The sequence below is a fragment of the Balaenoptera borealis genome, assembly GCF_965194805.1.
Source record: "Balaenoptera borealis genome assembly, chromosome: 7".
In the NCBI taxonomy this organism is placed as follows: Eukaryota; Metazoa; Chordata; class Mammalia; order Artiodactyla; family Balaenopteridae; genus Balaenoptera; species Balaenoptera borealis.
Window position 1 is genome coordinate 9,693,957 of NC_138864.1, and position 21,500 is coordinate 9,715,456.

The 21,500-nt window shown below is 36.5% G+C and overlaps 1 long non-coding RNA gene across 1 annotated transcript in view; it reads right to left on the minus strand.

Moving 5' to 3' along the window:
- Positions 1 to 21,500, minus strand: part of LOC309632312 — a 1,044,736-nt gene that overhangs the window by 317,076 nt on the left and 706,160 nt on the right. The window lies entirely within an intron of this gene.

Sequence of the window (21,500 nt, forward strand, 5' to 3'; positions counted from 1 at the left end):
AGAGCATTAGGCAGAAGCCATTCGGAAGGAAAGGGGTGGTGGGCGTGAAGCGCACAGAAATATGTAAATGAGAATCAGTGAATAAGGTTGTTAATCATGTTAGTTCATAATTTTCACCAAGAGAAATGAAGTAGGCCAGGATTCAAAGAGGATATACACTTATTTTGTATTTAGTATGTACCAAGTATACTATGTTTTTTCTTCATTTGTTTACATTTAATAAAATTCCTATAAGATGAGTCAATTTTTCACAGTCTAGCTCTATTGTGTGATAAGTAATAATAATTCAGGGATTACTTTTTTAAAAACCTTGTCTTGGTTCTCATTTGTATTTTAATGAGGCTTGCTAGTCATATAACATCTTAAAGCAGAAATTTTGGAAAAGGTTTAAATATCATTTTTTTCATATTTCTAAATTACAAAGGCTCAGAATATCATGGGAAAATTACATACATGAAGATAAGTGACTTTCCCAAAGTCAGTTATTTTATAGGCAGAGAAACCAAGTGTGTCTCATTCCAGCTTCTGTATGGTCTCCCCTGCATTGTCCTGCCACCTCAAGACTAAGTGGGCTAGATTTCCTCATGCGTCACGGTTGAAGGGGATCAGGGATGGATGAACTGCTGTTGAAGTGACCATTAAGTGTGTGACATATCACACGTGCTGGTCCACTTAAATCAATGGCCAGATGGTAGAGGGTTTGCATAGGTGTGGAACTGTGCATAAAGCTTCTCCCAGTGGATGAGTCGTGGTCATGGACAAGGGCTTCAAACGCATAATTAGAGTGCAGGATCATCTTAGGGGTCTCCCCAGAGCCCCCTCCCAGGTTCCAGGATGGCTTCATACTGTAAGCTCTGATTCTTTACATTTGTTGAGTGGAGAACTAGGAATTAAGTACTCTTCTTAGACTGTGAGACTCTCTTCTCTCTGTCCCATGAGAATATTTTTGTCTCCAAAGGAATGTTGCACTGGAGTGGTGTAAATTTCACGACAGTTTATAGTGCGGTGAGAAGAGCTTCATCCTTGACATCAAGACCTGAGTGGTCTGGGTCCTTCTGAGTGGTAGTTTCGAATTCTGGAGCCTTTTAAATGATCTCTCTTGGTTTGGCTTTTCATCTCTAAATCAGTGAGAGTCATTCCTACTTTACCTATTTCTCAGGACAGCTGTGAAGATTAAATGAGAAGTTATGCATAAGTGTCTTGTCAACTACAGAAGTTTCTCCAATATTAGGTGCTATTATGTAGAAGAGCTGAATACAAGGAAGAATAAATTTTCACTAAAGACAAAGACAAAGCCAGTCACACAGCATGAAGTACCTGCAGCTGTAAAAGATTATTATCAGAAAAGAAGACACCAAATGTGTTCTCTAAGATTAGATGTAGATGTATTTTAAATCCTTTAAACACCACTTAATCCTCCCCTATTTTAAATAACTGTATCGTTTTAAAAATAATTGTTCTTTGAAGAGAATGTGAAAGATACAAAAACGTTTACAAAAGAAAAAAAAAAAAGACACCTATATTTAAAAGCTGAGGCTACCCACAATTTATATGAGTACTTTCTTACCTGTAAACACTAAATATTCAGCCTTTTTCTGGTGTTTTAAACATATATTTACATTCCTTCAAGATCCTATGTGAACATTCACTTAATGGGTACATAAAATTCTTATGATGCAGATTTTCCTTCTTGTAAAATATTGCTTTGTTTGTTACCAGTCTTCTCTCTCCCCTTAGCCAGCAGCAATGCCAGACGACTGTCCCTGACCTTAGTGAACTGGTTTCCATCACCCCTGTTCTGTCCTCGAGACTCATTGTTCCTGATTGATAAAGAAATGTATTCCTATAAGTAGCCAACTCCTGCCTGGATTCTCTATTGACGTGGATAGGGGATTGAGGCCAGTGGGAAAATGCTCCCACCACACACACACACACAAACACACACACACACACACACACACACACACACACCCCTTGTTCATCCTGAAAGGGCAGCACTGCAGTCTCCACCCTGGCCTCCCTCCTTCCCACCCCCCGCCTCACACTGAACCCTCCAACCTCCATTCCCTCTGTTAAGAGTAATGACTCACTTTCTAGGGATCTAGGCTAAGACCCTAAAGAATAGCCCTTCGTTATTCTCTCCCAGGTGCCCATAAGCTCTAAAATACCCCAGGTGCTTCAGTGGATGGGTCCATTTCTCTTTCTCTGTTTCCTCCTCTAGCCCTGGACTTGGATTTTCCATGCAAGTGGGAAACTGAACCATGATGGGGAAGACTGGACTTGGGACTCTGGGCATCCCAAAGCCAGGAAGGGTATGGCTGTCTGATTTTATGAATGTTCAAGGCAGAGGGCTAGAGACAGTGAGGACTAATTCCTGCCTATTTCCCGGACCAGAAGTTTACTCTATGAGATGCCAGCACCTCAGTTGATTGTGCTTTTCTTCCTCCTTCACTGGCCCTTTGATTTGTGGAAATGCTTTCCAAATTCTGAGCTAAGGATACTGGTGATCTTTGTGTCCTTTGTTGCTGCGACATCGCAGCTTTTTTCTATCCCTTCCCAGGCGGATAAACTTTTTGAGAAGCCATCGCTAACCACACACATTTTATCCTGGAGTCTAAGTCACTTTGTGTATGTACGGAGAAAAAAATATTCAGTTTTTCTGAGAGAGGAGGTAAACTGTGATATCAAATGCCTAATACGGTATGATTTGTAAATATAGAGCAGCAAAATGAATAATTTCTTATAATTACATTTGCCATGTCACAAATAATTTGGCACAATGATATACTAGTTTTCTAGGGCCACAGACTGGGAAGCTTAAACGAGAGAAATTAATTTTCTTACAATTCTAGAGGCTAGAAGTCCAAGATCAATGTATCAGCAGAGTTGGGTTTCCCTTAGGCCTTTCTTCTTAGCTTGGAGATGGCCTTCTTCCCTCTGTGAGCATGCTCTAACCTACTCTTCTTATAAGGACATCAGTCATTTGGATTAGAGCTCACCCATATGACCTCAGTTTAACTTAGTTACCTCTTTAAAGACCTTATCTCCAAATACAGTTACATTCGGAGGTACTGGGGATTAAGACTTCAGCATATAAATTTGGAGGGACACAGTTCACCTCATAATAGATGTTAAGAGCAATCCAGAATGATTTTTTAAATGGATACAATAGTATCGCATTTTGTTGAAAAGATAATTATCTGTTTTAAAGAGTTATTAATTCATTTTAAATATAAATTCATACATCAGACTGTAATTCTTATTAATTCACATAATATTTAAGCCATGGCATTCAAGAATTATGTTCAAAGTTCACATCAAGAGCCTGAGCATTCATTGCTAAGCCAAAATAAAAATAAATTGGTACCAGAAAAAAAAGATTTTCCAGTGGGTTTCATAAAAGTTGGTTTAAAATTTAGCACTCAAGTTAATCAAAAGAACTAGCATTGTACATCATATTCAAATTCCCTTGTGTGTTTGAAACATTGACATATAAAATGCCTTTAAGGAAATGCTTGTAATTATTGTACTTCAGTACTTTATATTCTGCATGTTCAGGAAATGCAACAAAATCTTAAGTAATAGAGTTTCAAAATCAAAATTATTCTTTTGTCATTATCAGCATTCTAATGGTCCCTTGCCAACAATATACCAGGACATTTTTAAAAGCTTTGCAAACAGCAATAAGAAGTGAATGTTTCTTATCCCTGATCAAAGAAAACTCACAGAAAAGAGTTTAAATATCCAAAGTAAAATATGTATAACAATCCTGATTTCTACAATAACTCTCTTTATTACAAGAGCTTTTTAAGAACAAATCTGTTTGTAGTTTAGAAAAGTTCAGATAATTTTTGGAATTTAAAAAATAAAATATGCCCTTTAAAATCATATAAAAACTTTTTCTTCTGTGATTTTTAAATTCTAAATTCTTTAGTATTTACAAGATGAATTTTATGTATCTAATATTTCACATTTATTAGAATTGGTTATTTCAATATTAAAGTATAAAAAATTTTGTGTCTTATTTCTTTTATTTTTATAGTTTAAAAAATTTTCATCTTGAATTCATTTATCTTATAATTGGAAGTTTGTACCTTTTGACCACCTTCACTCCTTTCCCCTACCCAACCCCCAGGTCTGGCAACCACTAATCTGTTCTCTGTTTCTATGAGTTGATTATTTTAAATTCCACGTATAAGTGAGATCATGCAGTATCTGTCTTTCTCTGTCTGACCTAATTCACTTAGCATAACATCTTTAATTTCCATCCACATTTTTACAAATGACAGGATTCCCTTCTTTTTCATGGCTAAATAATAGTCCATTATATATATTTATATATATATATATGTATATATCACATTTTCCTTATTCATCCATCCATCTATGGACACAAGTTGTTTCCATGTTTTGGTTATTGTAAATAATGTTACAATGAACTTGGGGGTACAGATATCTTTTTGAAATAGTGACTTCATTTCCTTCTTGTTATATACCGAGAACTGGAATTTCTGGATCTTTTGGTAATTCCATTTTTAATTTTCTGAGGAACCTCCATACTGTTTTCCATACTGACTGCACCTATTTATATTCTCGCCATGCAGAAGGATTTCCTTTTCTCCACATCATCATCAGGACTTATTCTTATTTCTTACTTCACAAATTAATCTAACTCTCTATATGCAATTATACTGAGTAGTTCAGAAATATTTCAAAATACATGAATATTTATAGTTAAACATTAAGATGTATTTCTTTCTACTAAATTGTGCTTTGCAACACTGAATGAGGTGAAAAGTTGAAATGTATCCTATTTCCAATCAATATTGTCTATTATTCGGTCACAAGATTAATTCCTGACACTGACAATTTGAAATATTTTGTTTTATATATGTCTTGATATGAATAAAATGGGCATTTGTGTTTTTTTTCATTGTGATTTCCTCTTCCCATCTGTCTGCATCTCCCTTTGTTATGCTGGTGAGAAGGTTAAAGAGAAAGGTGTTATTGTAATAGCAAAGCAGAGGACTTCTAAATGGTATTAATTGAAAACAGAGTAGTAAAATTTGACTAAACACTTTCAGACAAGCAATGGAGCCCTGTTCCCTTACATTCTCCATCACTTACACATTTCATCAGGTCAGAAAACATGTAACTATAAGCCCCCAGTGCCTTAACTGAGTTTCCTTTTTATTTCCTCAGACTAGGTTTCCATCTCCACCCCTCTTTCCTGAATCAGCACAGCTGCCTTGTAACTGCTCCCTACCCAGTTTCTTCTTTGTTCACAGGATATAACATTCATAACACATCCTAATGTATGTTTTCTTTATTGCATCCTTCTCTTCCCTGCTGAAAATTTATGTGACTCCTCCCACTGAATTATTTTTATTCATAAGAACAATAAATTTGACAAAGATGTGACCCAAACCCAGGTCTAACTAACCCCAGATTCCTTGATTTTTTTAACCATATGTTATTCTATCTATGAGTGTTTCTCAATTCTACATAGTGAATTTTACATGAAAAAAATAATTATTATGGTACCTATTTATTAACTTGAATTGTCTTTATTTTGATGTTACTTGAATATCCATGATACAAACTGTGAATTTCTCATGCTTAGAATTTCTATACATTGATAAAGCCAAAACAAATTTGTAAAGTAAGTGAAAATAATATTAAATCAACAAAACAAAGATGCTTAAAACCACCACTAACATTCACATTCTCCTTAAAATACTAGGAAACAAAATATGATATTTCAAGGAGAAAGAAGATATATAAAACTTTGAGGGAGGATTAACCAAGATGGCAGAGTAGAAGGACGTGCTCTCACTCCCTCTTGCGAGAGCACCAGAATCACAACTGGCTGCTGGACAATCATTGACAGGAAGACCCTGGACTTCACCAAGGAGGATACCCCACGTCCAAGGACAGAGGAGAAGCCACAGTGAGACGGTAGGAGGGGCACAATCAGAGTAAAATCAAATCCCATAACTGCTGGGTGGGTGACTCACAGACTGGCAAACACTTATACCACAGAAGTCCACCCACTGGAGTGAAGGTTCTGAGCCCCACGTCAGGCTTCCCAACCTGGGGGTCCGGCAACAGGAGGAGGAATTCCTAGAGAATCAGACTTTGAAGCCTAGTGGGAATTGATTGCAGGACTTCTACAGGACTGGGGGAAACAGAGACCCCACTCTTGGAGGGCACACACAAAGTAGTGTGTGCATTGGGACCCAGGGGAAGGAGCAGTGACCCTGGGGGAGACTGAACCAGACCTACCTGCTGGTGTTGGGGGGTCTCCTGCAGAGGCGGGGGGTGGCTCTGTTTCACCGTGGGGACAAGGACACTGGCAGCGGAGGTTCTGGGAAGTTCTCCTTGGCGTGAGCCCTCCCAGAGTCTGCCATTAACCCCACCAAAGAGCCCAAGTAGGCTCCAGTGTTGGGTTGCCTCAGGCAAAACAACCAACAGGGAGGGAACCCAGCCCCACCCATCAACAGTCAAGTGGATTAAAGTTTTACTGAGCTCTGACCGCCACAGCAACAGTCAGCTCTACCCACCACCAGAGCCTCCCATCAAGCCTCTTAGATAGCCTCAACCACCAGAGGGCAGACAGCAGAAGCAAGAAAAACTACAGTCCTGCAGCCTGTGGACCAAAAACCACAGTTACAGAAAGATAGACAAGATGAAAAGGCAGAGGGCTATGTACCAGATGAAGGAACAAGAAAAAACCCCAGAAAAACAACTAAATGAAGTGGAGATAGGCAACCTTCCAGAAAAAGAATTCAGAATAATGATAGTGAAGATGATCCAGGACCTCGGAATAAGAATGGAGGCAAAGATTGAGAAGATGCAAGAAATGATTAACAAAGACCTAGAAGAATTAAAGAACAAACAAACAGAGATGACCAATACAATAACTGAAATGAAAACTACACTAGAAGGAATCAATAGCAGAATAACTGAGGCAGAAGAACGGATAAGTGACCTGAAAGACAGAATGGTGGAATTCACTGCTGCAGAACAGAATAAAGAAAAAAGAATGAAAAGAAATGAAGACAGCCTAAGAGACCTCTGGGACAACATTAAATGCAACAACATTCGCATTATAGGGGTCCCAGAAGGAGAAGAGAGAGAGAAAGGACCAGAGAAAATATTTGAAGAGATTATAGTCGAAAACTTCCCTAACATGGGAAAGGAAATAGCCACCCAAGTCCAGGAAGTGCAGAGAGTCCCATACAGGATAAACCCAAGGAGAAACACGCCGAGACACATAGTAATCAAAGTGGCAAAAATTAAAGACAAAGAAAAATTATTGAAAGCAGCAACGGAAAAATGACAAATAACATACAAGGGAACTTCCATAAGGTTAACAGCTGATTTCTCAGCAGAAACTCTACAAGCCAGAAGGGAGTGGCATGACATACTTAAAGTGATGAAAGGGAAGAACCTACAACCAAGATTACTCTACCCGGCAAGGATCTCATTTAGATTTGATGGAGAAATCAAAAGCTTTACAGACAAGCAAAAGCTATGAGAATTCAGCACCACCAAACCAGCTCTACAACAAATGCTAAAGGAACTTCTCTAAGTGGGAAACACAAGAGAAGAAAAGGACATACAAAAACAAACCCAAAACAATTAAGAAAATGGTCCTAGGAACATACATATCGATAATTACCTTAAACGTGAATGGATTAAATGCCCCAACCAAAAGACATATAGACTGGCTGAATGGATACAAAAACAAGACCCATATATATGCTGTCTACAGGAGACCCACTTTAGACCTAGGGACACATACAGACCTAAAGTGAGGGGATGGAAAAAGATATTCCATGCAAATGGAAATCAAAAGAAAGCTGGAGTAGCTATACTCATATCAGATAACATAGACTTTAAAATAAAGAATGTTACAAGAGACAAGGAAGGACACTACATAATGATCAAGGGATCAATCCAAGAAGAAGATATAACAATCATAAATATATATGCACCCAACATAGGAGCACCTCAATACAGAAGGCAACTGCTAACAGCTATAAAAGAGGAAATCGACAGTAACACAATAATAGTGGGGGACTTTAACACCTCACTTACACCAATGGACAGATCATCCAAAATGAAAATAAATAAGGAAACAGAAGCTTTAAATGACACAATACACCAGTTAGATTTAATTGATATATATAGGACATTCCATCCAAAAACAGCAGATTACACATTTTTCTCAAGTGCGCACGGAACATTATCCAGGATAGATCACATATTGGGTCACAAATCAAGCCTCAGTAAATTTAAGAAAATTGAAATCATATCAAGCATCTTTTCTGACCACAACGCTATGAGAATAGAAATGAATTACAGGGAAAAAAACGTAAAAAAGACAAACACATGGAGGCTAAACAATATGTTACTAAATAACCAAGAGATCACTGAAGAAATCAAAAAGGAAATCAAAAAATACCTAGAGACAAATGACAATGAAAACACGACAACCCAAAACCTATGGGATGCAGCAAAAGCAGTTCTAAGAGGGAAGTTTATAGCTATACAAGCCTACCTCAAGAAACAAGAAAAATCTCAAGTAAACAATCTAACCTTACACCTAAAGAAACTAGAGAAAGAAGAACAAACAAAACCCAAAGTTAGCAGAAGGAAAGAAATCATAAAGATCAGAGCAGAAATAAATGAAATAGAAACAAAGAAAACAATAGCAAAGATCAATGAAACTAAAAGTTGGTTCTTTGAGAAGATAAACAAAATTGATAAGCCATTAGCCAGACTCATCAAGAAAAAGAGGGAGAGGACTCAAATCAATAAAATCAGAAATGAAAAAGGAGAAGTTACAACAGACACCGCAGAAATACAAAGCATCCTAAGAGACTACTACAAGCAACTTTATGCCAATAAAATGGACAACCTGGAAGAAATGGACAAATTTTTAGAAAGGTATAAACTTCCAAGACTGAACCAGGAAGAAACAGAAAATATGAACAGACCAATCACAAGTAATGAAATTGAAACTGTGATTAAAAATCTTCCAACAAACAAAAGTCCAGGACCAGATGGCTTCACAGGTGAATTCTATCAAACATTCAGAGAAGAGCTAACACCTATCCTTCTCAAACTCTTCCAAAAAATAGCAGAGGAAGGAACACTCCCAAACTCATTCTATGAGGCCACCATCACCCTGATACCAAAACCAGACAAACACACTACAAAAAAAGAAAATTACAGACCAATATCACTGATGAATATAGATGAAAAATCCTCAACAAAATACTAGCAAACAGAATCCAACAACACATTAAAAGGATCATACACCAGGATCAAGTGGGATTTATCCCAGGGATGCAAGGATTCTTCAATATATGCAAATCAATCAATGTGATACACCATATTAACAAATTGAAGAATAAAAACCATATGATCATCTCAATAGATGCAGAAAAAGCTTTTGACAAAATTCAACACCCATTTATGATAAAAACACTCCAGAAAGTGGGCATAGAGGGAACCTACCTCAACATAATAAAGGCCATATATGACATACCCACAGCAAACATCATTCTCAATGGTGAAAAACTGAAAGCATTTCCTCTAAGATCAGGAACGAGACAAGGATGTCCACTCTCACCACTATTATTCAACATAGTTCTGGAAGTCCTAGCCACGGCAATCAGAGAAGAAAAAGAAATAAAAGGAATGCAAATTGGAAAAGAAGAAGTAAAACTGTCACTGTTTGCGGATGACATGATACTATACATAGAGAATCCTAAAACTGCCACCAGAAAACTGCTAGAGCTAATTAATGAATATGGTAAAGTTGCAGGATACAAAATTAATGCACAGAAATCTCTTGCATTCCTATACACTAATGATGAAAAATCTGAAAGAGAAATTATGGAAACACTCCCATTTACCATTGCAACAAAAAGAATAAAATACATAGGAATAAACCTACCTAGGGAGACAAAAGACCTGTATGCAGAAAACTATAAGACACTGATGAAAGAAATTAAAGATGATATCAACAGATGGAGAGATATACCATGTTCTTGGATTGGGAATCAACATTGTGAAAATGAGTATACTACCCAAAGCAATCTACAGATTCAATGCAATCCCTATCAAATTACCAATGGCATTTTTTACGGAGCTAAAACAAATCATCTTAAAATTTGTATGGAGCCAAAAAAGACCCCGAATAGCCAAAGCAGTCTTGAGAGAAAAAAATGGAGCTGGAGGAATCAGACTCCCTGACTTCAGACTATACTACAAAGCTACAGTAATCAAGACAATATGGTACTGGCACAAAAACAGAAACATAGATCAATGGAACAAGATAGAAAGCCCAGAGAATAACCCACGCACCTATGGTCAACTAATCTATGACAAAGGAGGCAAAGATATACAATGGAGAAAAGACAGTCTCTTCGATAAGTGGTGCTGGGAAAACTGGACAGCTACATGTAAAAGAATGAAATTAGAACACTCCCTAACACCATACACAAAAATAAACTCAAAATGGATTAGAGACCTAAATATAAGACTGGACACTATAAAACTCTTAGAGGAAAACATAGGAAGAACGCTCTTTGACATAAATCACAGCAAGATCTTTTTTGATCCACCTCCTAGAGTAATGGAAATAAAAACAAAAATAAACAAATGGGACCTAATGAAACTTCAAAGCTTTTGCACAGCAAAGGAAACCATAAACAAGACGAAAAGACAACCCTCAGAATGGGAGAAAATATTCGCAAATGAATCAACGGACAAAGGATTAATCTCCAAAATATATATACAGCTCATTCAGCTCAATATTAAAGAAACAAACACCTCAATCCAAAAATGGGCAGAAGACCTAAATAGACATTTCTCCAAAGAAGACATACAGACGGCCACAAAGCACATGAAAACATGCTCAACATCACTAATTATTAGAGAAATGCAAATCAAAACTACAATGAGGTATCACCTCACTCCTGTTAGAATGGGCATCATCAGAAAATCTACAAACAACAAATGCTGGAGAGGGTGTGGAGAAAAGGGAACCCTCTTGCACTGTTGGTGGGAATGTAAATTGATACAGCCACTATGGAGAACAATATGGAGGTTCCTTAAAAAACTAAAAATAGAATTACCATATGACCCAGCAATCCCACTACTGGGCATATACCCAGAGAAAACCGTAATTCAAAAAGACACATGCACCCGAATGTTCATTGCAGCACTATTTACAATAGCCAGATCATGGAAGCAACCTAAATGCCCATCAACAGACGAATGGATAAAGAAGTTGTGGTACATATACACAATGGAATATTACTCAGCCATAAAAAGGAACGAAATTGAGTCATTTGTTGAGAAGTGGATGGATCTAGAGACTGTCATACAGAGTGGAGTAAGTCAGAAAGAGAAAAACAAATATCGTATATTAATGCATGTATGTGGAACCTAGAAAAATGGTACAGATGAGCCGGTTTGCAGGGCAGAAATTGAGACACAGATGTAGAGAATGGACATATGGACACCAAGGGGGGAAAACTGCGGTGGGGTGGGGATGGTGGTGTGCTGAATTGGGCGATTGGGATTGACATGTATACGCTGATGTGTATAAAATTGATGCCTAATAAGAACCTGCAGTATAAAAAAACAAACAAACAAAACAACTAATACTAAACTTTCATTGGGTTATTTGTATGGAAATATGTTAATATAAATGTTTCAGACATTACATGACATTTCTAAAAATCTTATATGTTCTGGTATAATGTTATAAGTAATAATCCTAGTTATTACTTTAAAATGTATATCTCAGAAATAACTAATTTTCTTGTCAACTGCATTATTATGAACTTTCATCAAATCTTTAACAGTGGTCATTTTTAAGTCTTTTGTCATTTACAGATAGTTCTGGGGGTACTCTGATGCTTTTGCAAATATGTTCCTATAAAAGGGTTTCATCTTCAAGAAATTCATGGAAAAGACTCTGACAAGTACAGGTTTCTGGTAACTGACTGTACAGCTGAACTGAATGAATAAGCATTTTCAGAACTCTAATGAAAAACTGATGAACTCAAAAAAGTGCTAACAAAAGATCAAGATGAGAAAAAAAATTTAATTACATGGGACTGAGTGAACTGATGAGGATGAGTATAATTTTTGTGACTTTCTGTCTGAATTAAAAAAAAAAAAATTCCCACAAGGACTCAGAGGCAAAGAATATACAAATCAATTTTCACTGCAAAGTAAAGGAGCTGTTACAGTGGAGGATTACTGGATGGAATGTCAATATTATGACATAGTATGAGTGTGTTTCAGGTTTGGTAATTGCAATCATTGTTGCTTTTGTTGTGGTCATCCATATACAATGCTTGGTGTCAGTCTATTTACCTCTTGTAAAAATAAAATACAGTGTGTGTGTGTGTGTGTGTGTGTGTGTGTGTGTGTGTGTGTGTGTGTGTGGAAAAAATAAATAAATAAATTACAGAAAAAAAAACTTTGAATGTAAAAGAGAAAAACTTTTATTAAAAGTAAATGATGTTAGCATTGGCTTGAGAAAATCAACTAGCAAATTATTTAAAATAATAAGAGTCCAATCAGGAGGTAAGTAAAAGGGAACCCTTGAAAAATGAATGGCCTCCACCACAGATCAGAAATGACTAGTTTGAAAACATACCATAAGAAGAAAATCCTATACATAATGGAAGCAAATGTTATAACTTACCTGGAGGTTAACTTGAAATACACCAGATTTTGTGAAGAGAAATGTTTTAGAGGAATAATGTACATAAGGGATCATCTGAATAAATATCTACTATTTCTATGCATGTTCATAGATAGAAAACAGAATATGCAAAAACTCAGTTTTCCCTGAATTAATCTACAAATTCAATGCAACAGCAATCAAGACTTCAATAGGATTTTTAATAAAAGCTGCAAACTGATTCTAAATTTATAGAGAAGTGTATATATGCAAAAATAGCATATACATGCAGGTAAATAAAATGAGTGTGATTAAAATGTAAGTAACAGAGAAACATAGATTAGTTACATAGTACATAAACATAGGGCCTCTGGGGTAGGGAAAATCTTAAGTAGAAAAAAAAAAGCCATAATGGAAAATTTAGTTAAATTAGGAGATTCATGCAAAAAAAGGACTTCACAAATTCAAAACAAGTTAAAGATTTTGAGATATATATTTTAAAAACACAATATGTAAATAAATATTCATATTATACAAAGAATTTCTATAAATTAATACAAACAACTGAGCTATAAATTATGGGACATTAATAAATAGAAAACACAAATGGGTAATTTATATATAAAACTATCTCAACCACTCTAGAAACAAGACAAATTAAAATAACAAATATTATTTTTAATTGATAAAACAGGACAAATTGAAGTTCGATAATAAGTTTTGATTTATGAAATAGTAAATTAGTACAGCCTCTCTGAAGAGCAATTTGGAATGAAATGAAAATATGAATGAGTTTGCCCCACAATTTAATAATTTCTAGACATCCATCCTATAGATAGTCACACAACCACACAAAGAAGAACAAACAATAACATCCATTGAAGAGTTTAAATTGCAAAAAAAACCAAAACCTTTAACAATAGCTTCAGAAATTGTGTTGCATTCATACTTCAGAATACTTTCCTGCAGTTGAAAAAAAAAAAAGCTAGATACATATAAACTCTCTTGAATAACTCACCAAGATACATCATGAAACAAACAGAATAATAATGTAACACAAGATGTAACACATGCTGTTAAAAGAACCTTAAACACAATACCATGCATATTCTACAAGTACTCATAGGTGTAGAAATAGGGCTGAAAATATCACATGACTGATTTGTATGATCAACTCCAGAGCATAAATATGGGGCTGGGATTGTGTTGGAAGCCAAACGAGGTTCAAACACCTTCTGTAGTGAGTTGTGTTTTGTTTTTTGTTTTTTTTTTTATTAGAGTATGGTTGCTTTACAATGTTGTGTTAGCCTCCACTGCACAACAAAATGAATCAGCCTTACCCATACAGATATCCCCTCCCTTTTGGACTTCTCTCCCATTTAGGTTATCACAGTGCATTAGGTAGAGTTCCCTGTTCTATACAGTATGTTTCCATCAGTTGTCTATTATATACATAGTATCAATAATGTATATGTGTCAATCCCAGTCTCCCAATTCCTCCCACCTGACCCTTTTCCCCCTTGGTATCCATATATTTGTTCTGTACGTCTGGGTCTCTATTTCTGCTTTGCAAATAAGATCATCTATACCTTTTTTTCTAGATTCCACATATATGCATTATTACACAATATTTGTTTTTCTCTTTCTGGCTTACTGCACTCTGTATGACAGACTCTAGGTCCACCCACATCTCTACAAATGACTCAACTTTGTTCCTTTTTATGGCTGAGTAATATTCCATTGTATATATGTGTCACGTCTTCTTTATCCATTCCTCTGTTGATGGACATTTAGGTAGCTTCCATGTCCTGGCTATTGTAAAGAGTGCTGCTATGAATATTGGGATGCATGTGATTTTTTGAATTATGGTTTTCTTAGGGTATATTCCCAGTAGTGGGATTGTTGGGTCATATGGTAGTTCTATTTTTAGTTTTTTAAGGAAACTCCATACTGTTTTCCATAGAGTGGCTGTATCAATTTACATTCCCACCATTTGTTTATTTTTGTTTTAATTTTCATTACTCTAGGAGGTGGGTCAAAAAAGATCTTGCTGTGATATATGTCAAAGAGGATTCTGCCTATGTTTTCCTCTAAGAGTTTTATAGTGTCTGGCCTTACATTTAAGTTTCTAATCCTTTTTGAGTTTATTTTTGTGTATGGTGTTTATATCCTGTTCCATTGATCTATATTTCTGTTTTTGTGCCAGTACCATACTGTCTTGATTACTGTAGTTTTGTAGTATAGTCTGAAGTCAGGGAGCCTGATTCCTCCAGCTCCGTTTTTCTTTCTCAGGATTGTTTTGAGGTCTTTTGCATTTTCATACAAATAGTAAAATTTGAGATCTCTAAAATTTTTTGTTCCAGTTCTGTGAAAAATGCCATTGGTAATTCAATAGGGATTGCATTGAATCTGTAGATTGCTTTCGGTAGTATAGTCATTTTCATAATATCGATTGTTCCAATCCAAGAACATGGCATATCTCTCCATCTGTTTGTGTGGTCTCTGATTTCTTTCAAGAGTGTCTTATAGTTTTCTGCATACAGGTCTTTTGCCTCCTTAGGTAGGTTTATTCCTAGGTATTTTATTTTTTTGGTCTCAGATGTTGAAACTCTCATCGTCTATTCAGGTATTCCACAAACATAGGATTTACCCAGCTGATCTTGGGAATTTGATTCACAGGCATGGAAAGATTTGCATTTCTCTTCCTTAGTTGCACTGCCCCTCGGGCTTAGTCTTGGTTTTAACCCCACCTCTGCACGTGTGCCGCCCTCAGGAGTATGATCTTTGCCCAGGTGAGAGGGAGTGAGAGCAGAGGCTGCTTGGAGCACACTTGAGTATTCCCAGTACCTGCAGCAGCAGGAGCTGGCATATGGGAGTGCTGTCAGCCTCGCCCCACAAACACCTCTCAGCAATAGTACCTTGCTTTCCAGATAGACGATGCTTTTTCTGGGAGCATTCCCAGACACATGTCCCCTCACTCCCATCCCTTCTACTGTATCCATGCAGCCAACCGTGTTTCTCTCCCCGTGTCTGTTCTTCCAACCCCATGTTTTAGCCCTCCGACCCTGCCAGCTTCAGCGGACTCTCGTCCCAGGCAGAGGCACCCAGGGCTGATTCCCAAGGAGGTTTTGTGGTGGATGGCGCTCAGGCCCCCAGAGCCTACACAGACGGGGGTGACCCCAGCCCGAGGGGCAGGCGGGCCTTCTCAGGTGGGAGCCCCTCCCAATGCCTACAGAGGCTGAAGAAGCCAGCAGGTGAGGAAGGGGGCTATAATGGCGACTCTGCCCCTTGCGTACCACTCAGCAATGATGCCTAGCTAGGTTGTCTCAGGCTTTTTCCTCAGACTTTCCTGGTTGTGGTGCCCCTTGCTCCTATCCCTTTAGGCTGTGTTTTCACAGCCAAGAGTTGTCCTCTCCCTTGGTCTGCCCTCCAAACCCCTCCTTCCAGCATCCAGCTCCCCTTCACAATAGGCAACTCATGATTCAGGCTGGAATACTCAGAGCTGTGGTGTAGATCATGCGTGCAGTTCTTACTTTGTCCTGCCTTCCACAGTCTCTTGTGTTCTCCTTTGATCCCCCAAAGGTCCTTTTCTGTCCCAGCTGATTTCCCCACCGTGAGGGAGTCTTTCGTAATGTGGGGATCTTTCTTCACCTTCAGCTTCCCGCCAGGGTTGCTGGTCTCTTTGTTGATTCCTCTTTTTTTTTTCTTTTTTCTTCTTTCTTTTGTTCTTTTAGGTGTCCAAAGTCTACTGCTAATGTTCAGCAGATGCTCCGTGGGAATTGTTCCACGTGTAGATGTGCTTTAGATAAACTTGTGAGGAGCGACAAATTCCGCATCCACCTATTCCGCCATCTTGACTCCTCCTCCTGTAGTGAGTTTTGTTTTTGCTTTTTGTTTTTTTCTTCTGTTTATGCTTTAATTATGTCATTAAAAATTAATTTAACAATAAAATTTGTAACCTGAATTTAACTTCACACACTGTATTTGGGGCTGAAACCAAATTTAGCTCTTGTACTGTTTTATTTTTAGTATTTCCTCAGCTTAAGTGTAAAACCCTTGGCTTCTGGAATGTACAGAGTAGGCAGTACAGAAGTATACGGCTGATGACACAGACGCTTGGTTAGGTAGGCGGGCAAACCCTACAACAAGGTACGTGTGGAACGAGCTGACGGGGAGGGGGCAGGGAGGGGTGCCAGATGCACAGCCTTGTCAGGGAGAGAGTCTCCCACTGCCACGGCTGGTGTGCACTCAACAGCATCACTTCCTCACATCACTCCCTCTCCCAGTCTGCTAAAGGAAGATGAGTTGCCTCATGTCTGTGTGTCGTGGACCACAGAAAACCCTATTCAACACTCCCTGTGAGGTGCCGTGAGATTGATGCTCTGTCACTTTTCCATGCTGGACAAGCTTTTATGCTGAAACTTGCATCCAGGAGCAGTGAGTTATAGCAGCCAGGAGCCTGTCACAGACCCTATTCAGAGTGTCCTTCTGTCCGCTTGCTTTCAAACACAAGCAACATGTTTACATTGTTTTACATAAATAATTACATAATGAAAAGCGTATCATTCCCAATAACTGAACTATAAAACAACTAAAACTCAAGTTTGAAAACCATATGAGACACATGAATACTATTGAAATGTCCTGATAACTCAAAGAAGATTTTGATAAATAGAGTCACACCACATAGATTTACTGGGGAAATTAATCAGTATTGAAGAGCTATGAATTATCCTCAAATATATACAAATTAAAAATAGTTCTTATAAGAATTTCATCCATTTCTTCTATTTTTAGATATAAGTTTCCTTCTTGTGCTTTTTGGAAGGTTTTCCATGTTTTGCATTTCCAAAGTACTTGGCTGGCTTTTATTACAGATGCAATTTTGTTTGTAGGTGTTTTCTAGTTTCAGAGAAGAAAGTCTTCTGATTCTGTGCTCAGTGTAGCATGGGGTTAGTTTGGTATATTTAGTATTCTCCTCTGTTATTATCTGGACAGTCCACTAAGTAACCTATGTTTTTGTATATATCCCATGTTACCTATATAACATGGGAAAAATAAAGAAAAAACCCAATTTGTTATAAACAGCAATGTTTTGGTAAAAATACTGTAATTCACTGAGATCACATGTTTGTTTTAAGATATACATATCTTTTGTGCTATGCAAACAAAAATAATCATCTAATCAAATGTAGCCATGAAATATGATATGTAGAATATGATACTAAGTGAAAATTATGAAACAAAAGCAAACAAATAGAGAAATATGCTTGATTAATTCTGAATTCCTAAACTCTTGTGTTATTTACAACTGTGACTGATGTTAATTTCTGAAATTTTTAGCCAAATTATGTAAGGTAGTGTAATTTGTATTATACATAATTTGTCATATAATTATGTTACCCTTCTCTGTAAAAGGCAAAATAATTCTTTGACTCACAACCATTAAACTTTTTTGAATCTAACAATAAAAATAATAAAATGAAATTATTGTACACTGTAAGATCTTAACCCATTACGTCTTATGGGCAATGGAAGAACTTAGTGCTGACTAGCATTGCTTCAAATGAAGAACAATATACTCAAAGACTTCAAAGGTTTACCACTTACTGGAAAATTAGAATGAATACAATCCAAAATCATTTTTTGCTTCTAAATGTAAAAAATGTAATAGAGTCAGACTTGTTATAGAACAGTCTTAATGTAATGGATAACTTGTGTACTGTAAAAAGTACTATTTCAGTGCAATGAAGTCTATGCCATTAAAATGGGTAATTGAGCACCCCCAGTGGACAGTCAGTGCATTCCACCTTTCATCCTGGAGTTCAAATTTCTAACATGAGAAACTTGGGCTGTGTCATTGGAATAACCACAGTTGTTAGGATCTAGGTAGCTTGAGTTTTAGGTTAACCTGGGCCTTGAGGCAGAGTATTCAAGATTTCCCAAGTAGGATCTTATTCTCAAGTAAAGCCCTTTCCTACTGCACTCTGAACCTGGGATTTTTCCATGACCTCAATGAGTTCTTTCCTGGGAATGTCATGATATCTTGAAGCCAGACCACAAGGTCAGTATTATTTCATTTTGTGGTTGTCATTCTGCTCTCTAAATAAGGTTAGATAGATTTGTAGGACTCTGTGACTTATTGAAATTGCTATGATTCTTTTCTTGTTTTTCTTCTCTCTCTCTCTTTTTTTTCTCATTCTCCTTTTTTCTTTAAACTTCAACCTGTTTAATGGTATGTGGTCTCATTGGTGGTTTGAGTGATAAATGTATTATTGACCTCTGCTTTATAATGAAGAGAGAAGATCACAGAAATCTGAGTCCTCTTGATGATTTCTTGCTTTAAAATCTTAAAACATATGCAGGCCTGAATGTAAAAGAGCTAATTTAGTTGATCAAGTTAACTTCATAATGCAAGTGCAACATATCAATAATGCTATTTCCTCCCATTTGTTTAATAGATTATCTAAGTCATTTACTATAAAAAAGTAAAACAGAATTAGATTCAGATGTTGAAGGATTTTATTGAGAAAGGGGGGCAGAAAAGAAACAACACAGAATTCTGTAATAACAAAGCTAAGGCATAAAACAAGCTTAATGCATTTCATAAACCTTAACTAAATTTAATTGTAATGGAACTAAGTTATGCCATGTAAATAAATAGTTTGCAATGCTGCTTCTGATTTACCATGTGTTCCCCATATGTGGACTCATCTTAAACTCATCTTTACCTGAAGCACAGGAATTTAAGAAAATCCAGACCCGAATTATGTGACTAGACATTGTGTCAAACTGGACGCTTTTGCCCCATGTCTCTTGTTCCCTTGATCCACCACCAAACTAATGCTCAGTTTTGAAAACTCAACTCTTGGGACCACTTCTCCCACACTTGCCAGTGCTATTGGAAAATCTCCACCTGCCCTCCTTCCCTTTTTCTCCCCCTTTCTTCCTTAGTTCCTTCATTTTGAAAATGAAAATAACTACTAATGTAGGTAAATTTTAAGCTTTCAGAGAATAAATATCATAGTGGAAAGAAAAACACATTTCTGTATTCTGACAAATAGAGATAAATTTTCTTAAACCTTTGGAGCTAAAATACAATCTTTTTTTTGTTTTGCTTTGTTTCACTTTGTTTTGCAGGGAAAAAAAGAATACAGGTGGTATGTTTTCTGGGTCCTTATGTACCAAATATGTCCTTTTACCCTCTCACATTAGTCTTTCTATGATTTAAATATAACCATTTCATAAAGCATGTGACTCTGGCCTTTTTTAAAATTATTTTTCAAACAAATTCTTTGTCTTTAAACAAATAACTATACACATCTTAATTTTGCTCTTATTTTAAATCTTACATATATTTTGTACTTTTTCTTTCCCCCATCTCAGTTTTTTTGCTAGACTACAATTTAAGTTGATTTTTGCCCTTTGTATGCTATTTTATTTTCCTAATGGACTCACTTCATATTTTACAAATAGTTACCAATCCATATTTTTCTAACAATCTTAAGAATTAGTCAGTGGCTGCAAGATAGGAAAATACTGAATTATTTCCTTCCCTTATTTCATCGTGTAGAGTTTGTTGAGATCACCTGAAATTTTGGTTCCACATGGTTGTTTGTGTTTATGTCAGTAATTTGTACATCATTTCTCTTTTATTTCAGTTTTATTAGCAACAACAAAAAAAGGTAAACAAACTGTAAATTATTTGCAAAATTTATGTAGAAGCAAAATATTACGTTCCCCTTATGATCTATTTTTTAATTTCTTTTCATTCTATAAGCCTTTTGTTTCCTTCAGATTCCACTGATTCACCAAGTGCTAACAAACAGGATTTTGTACAGAGTCCTGAGGCCACAGGCTCTCCTAATTAGCAGCTGCTTGTGAAAGAAACTCAGAACAGAGGAGAAGAAACAGTGGTTGATTCTGATGGATGAAATAGAATTTTAAATAACGAAAGCACATTGTAGGAAATAATTTAATAGACTTAGAAAATGAAATGTTATACACAGGACTGGAATCTTTTTTTTTCTACATGTAGTAACCATAAAATGCTTGTCCTTGAATTTCCTCTGGAAGGTAATCCTTAACCTTCTTAAGGAACTTTTCCTCTAATTAATCATCATAAGTGATATTTAAATTTGTAAATTTATGCATATAATTTTGGAGGACATATAAACACCCATTCCCTTTTTTATTTAAAAGAGTCTTATATTTTCTTATCTTCCTTTGTGTGAAAAGGGAAATATATTGATGTTGTCTTATTTTAAAATAATGGGTCTGTAGGATTATCGTCACATCATCTGTGACACAGGGAATGAACAGCTTCAGACACAGCTATTCTTTTGCAACGTTGCCTGTGTCTGGAATAATATCAAGTGTCTGTGATGTTACTAGCTTTTTATTGGCCTTTGATTCCATAGACAGTAATCCTAACTGCATCTCAGTACATATAGAGTCTGTAACATGGGAGTAGTCAATGGACAAGCCAGGGAAACACTTCTGCTCATATAAAATATGGCTGGTGTTCTGGTATTATCTTCTTTTTTTTTTTTTGTCATTTGCTCCTAAACTACCTAAAAATCTTTTGAAGGAACTGAAGGCCACCACAATGTTAAAAGGTAGAAGCTATATGCAACTCTATATGCAAATGATAGAGAAGGCTCAGGACAGGTGAGTCTAAGAATCTTACACACTTGCTCTGTTGTTCACAAGCTTTTTTCCTATGCTGTAGCACTTTTGAACTACCAGTATTTTAAAAGAGAAGATTCAAATCCGCTTAGCA